The sequence below is a fragment of the Lissotriton vulgaris genome, chromosome 10 (genome assembly GCF_964263255.1).
Source record: "Lissotriton vulgaris chromosome 10, aLisVul1.2, whole genome shotgun sequence".
NCBI classification, from domain to species: domain Eukaryota; kingdom Metazoa; phylum Chordata; class Amphibia; order Caudata; family Salamandridae; genus Lissotriton; species Lissotriton vulgaris.
In genome coordinates this window covers 179,569,401-179,573,647 of record NC_141698.1, presented here as the reverse complement: position 1 = coordinate 179,573,647, position 4,247 = coordinate 179,569,401, and positions in this window count along the sequence as shown.

Here is a 4,247-nt window from a genome sequence, read left to right as displayed (position 1 = left end):
AGAAAGCATGGTTTATTTATAACCGCACAGGGGCTCAAAAGAAGGCGGTACAAACACAAGAGCGCAGTTTATGTACATATAAGGTAATATCGAGAGGCACAATCGATCAGTGGGAGGAGCTACAAGTTTTGGGGGTCGACAAACACATTCCTATCTGGAACTAATCAATAACAGATGTGGACCCTACTTGACATGCGCGAAAGTAAGGGATGCTAAATATAACTTGTTGCCGGGCAGATTTCAGGCACCGTGGACAGTAAGATAGGACAAAGCACATAGTCGACACGAGGCAGCATATAGCAAACAAAATGGCTGCCGTAAATACAAAATGGAGTCCGCTGAATGTCAAGTTAACGGCTAGAACTAAGATACTAAGATGTCAAAATATTAATATGTTAAGATGTCTTCTGCTAATGCTTAATCTAATCGCTGTCAAATTACCACAGTTAAGGATAAGACATCTACAATGACAGGGCCCCCGATAGAAAAACCGGATACCATGATGCCAATAAAAGAAGCTGCCCCTTATTGGGTCCCCCCTAGAGGACAAGGGAACAATGATGACATAAACCAACAGGATGTGAAAGGAAGGGTGGTCTACAATTGGGTGTATCAGCTATGGGACAGACAGGACATCCTGGCGTTCTGTAAATCTCTTCCAGATTTGCGAAAGAATCCCACGCCTTTTACACAGAACTAGGTACTGCTCTGAGGCCCACAATAATGACACTTGCCGACATTGACTTGTTCTTCGGGCTATGTTTGCCAGCCGATGTGTGGAAGCAGATTAGGAGGATAGACCACACAGAATTACTCGGTCATACCTGGGAACAACTCAGCACATTAGATAAACAGCGGAATCCTGGCCAAAAACCAGTTAAAGCTACATTGGACCTCCCTGATAAAATAGTGCAGAAGGTAAAAACACTGATACCAGAGGAAAAGATAGACTGGTCCATAGTAACAGCGTGCCGCCAGAAACTACAAGAGGATGTCTCCGAGTATTTCCCGAGATCCGAAACAGTGTTCTCCGATTACAGTGGACAGGACATGTCCACCGCGACCGGACACCACTTATTCGTGCAAAATTAGACAAAGAACTGCTGCCGGAGGTATCACAGAAATTACAAACTAGCAAAAGTAGTTGGGCAGCCTCCAAGCCAGCGGCTATTCTCCAAATGGCCCAGTATTATGAACATCAGAAAAACGAGAATGACAGAGCCACAGAAAAGAAAAAGAAGGACTTGAAGGAAAGAGTAATGATAGCCCGACTCCAAGGGGTGAATACAGTACGGGAACATTATAAAGGAGGATACCAACAGAATGTCCCTAGAGTACAGCCTCCTAGAAATGACTCACTGACACCATATGTACGACGCCAGAGCTTAGGACAGGATCAATGCGCATTTTGCAAAGAATACGGACACTGGAAATCCCAATGCCCAGCCTTATCAGGAGCTAGTAGGGGCAGAGGGATAAGGGAAATAACAAATGAATGAGAGGAAGAGGAAGTGGGAGAGGGTACGCAAGTGAAGCTAGCGAAGGAAGGCCAGGAAGAGTGAACGCATTTGACCGCCCTAGACAGAACCAGTGTCAACAGACAGATTACGACAACATGTATGACTTTGCATAGGACAGCCAGGGGCAAGGGAGGGATCCAGTCGAGCTCTATGTTGATCAGCAAGGCCCTTATGTTACCGCAAAGGTCCTGGGCACAGAGTTGCCATTTTTGGTAGACACAGGAGCAACACGTAGTGCGCTATCCAAACGACTGATTCCAAGGGCACCTTTGTCTGGCTCACATATAACATCAATAGGATTTGACGGTACGCACTCCACCAACCCTTTGTCCAGACCGATCCCCTTCAAACTTGAAAACAATGTTATCGACATGATGTTCCTCCTCTCCTTCAACACTCCAGATGCCATTATGGGTCTCGATCTACTGAAGCATTTCCGTGCGACTATCAGATGTTCGCCAGACGGAGTACGAGTCATCTTATATAACAATCACCAACACCCGAGAGATAATCCATCCCAACACATGTATCCCATTTCTGAGACAGACATATCCCTGCTAGACACTTTACCCTCGCATCTGTGGGATAGGGCCGATTCAGACGTAGGACGAATGATGATTGACCCAGTACACGTGACAATACGACAAGACGCAACCTTACTGAAAATAACCCAGTATAAGATATCGCCAGAGGGGGAGAAAGCCTTGACCGAAATCATACAGTCACTAGTAGAGGCAGGAGTGGTAGAAGAGGTAGTGAGCAATGTTTGTAATAGTCCTATTTTACCCATCATAAAGAGACAGGGAGAGGGAGAGGGAAAAGCCTACCACTTCATCATCGACCTGCGGGAGATAAACAAAATAGTAGTACCACAGTACCCAGTAGTTTCTGACTTCACCACCATCCTGACCCTAATTCCGTCAACTGCTACCACTTTCACCGTTATTGATCTAAAAAATGCCTTCTTCTCCATACCCATTCACCCAGATAGTCGCTATCTTTTTGGATTCACTCTAAGATCCCGCTCATATAGATTTTTTCGAGCACCCCAGGGTACTCCGAGAGCCCGCGCATCTATAGCCAGGAGCTCAAAAGACAGTTAGATGCTGTCAATTACCAGACGGGGTGGTGTTGATACAGTATGTAGACAATATCCTCCTAGCAGCAGACACCACTCCACTAGCCGTCACAGCCACCATCCAACTCCTACGCTTCCTTGCAGAAAATGGCCACAAAATTTCTCAAAAGAAATTGCAGTTCTGCAAACCAAAGGTAACATAGAGAGATAAGATAATCTTTATTCGGATATTACATTATCCATAAAAGCATACACATAAATACATACATGGTCAAAAATAATAAAAGTAACTGTACTAAGTTGTCCTCAATAAAAAAAACAATGAAGAGTCCAAGATATAATTAAAGTCCATATCTACTAATTCTTGTCTATTTTTGTAACTCTATCTAATAAAATGTACATAACAAAAGTCACCGTAAGATTAGCAGCAATATATACATAGACCATATACTTAGCAGCATTATATTAAGCGCAGGTTTTTTAACCACTTGGATGCTAATGACAAGGGTAACTTGTCATGCACTGCCCATTCATTTCAATGGAAATCTCATTATATGAGCCTACTAAGCCTTAGCGTCCAAGTGGCTAAAGTACATAGGGCATAAATCCTAGTTATTAGACTATCTAAATAAAGTGCATAATGCGATAGCAGCCAAGGATCAAGGAATAAATTAGTTATCTTTATCTCCATATTTACTACAATGGGGACAGAGGAAGGTAGTTCACATATTTACAAATAACAACATGCATTTAAAGTGCTAATGTGCAAAGTGCAAGGAAACCTCCTCCCAAACTCCTTACTCCAGAACAACACAGGACATGCCCTAATGTAGTCCTCCAAATAAGCCAATGTTAACTCATTGTGACTTATAAAGATAGAAGATGAAATTGGTAGACCCAGGAGCCTTCTGCAGAATCTATTCTCCTCAGCCTGGGTTTTTTTAAAATTTGAATATCCCCAGATTTCGGCCCCGTATGTCATGACAGGAACGCATTGTGTCTTATAGATTTTTAATAAAGACTGGACCACCTCAAATCTTTTAGGTTTGGGAAGAGACAATACGGAATTTATGGCCTTGATGAACTTAGACCGGTAACATATTTAGGTCACCTCTTATCGAAAGAAGGGAGGAAACTCACACCCGACAGGATCCAGGCAATTCTAGACACTCCCGTTCCCAAGAATCAGAAGCAAGTCCGCTCTCTGATAGGCCTCACCTCCTTCTGCCGACAGTGGTTACCCAACTTAAGCCTCATTGTCAAACCCCTTCTCTCCCTCCTAGCCAAAGACACCCCTTCACCTTTCCCCTTGACACCCGAATGCCAGTCAGCATTCAAAGAATTGAGAGATGCCCTTTGTTCAGCACCTGTTCTAGGAACCCCGGACTACTCCAAACCATTCTTCCTGAAAGGGAGGGATGTGCATTGTCCGTCTTAGCACAATAAATTGGTCCCAAACATCGCCCTGGTGCATATTTCTCTGCCACCCTCGACCCAGTAGCTAGAGCGTTGCCAGCGTGTTTGCGCGCTGTGGCAGCTGCAGCAGTATCCATACGCCAGAGCGAAGGAATAGTGCTCTCCAATCCAATCACTGTGTTAGTACCCCATGTAGTCGGCGCACTACTAAACCAGACCAAAACCCAACACTT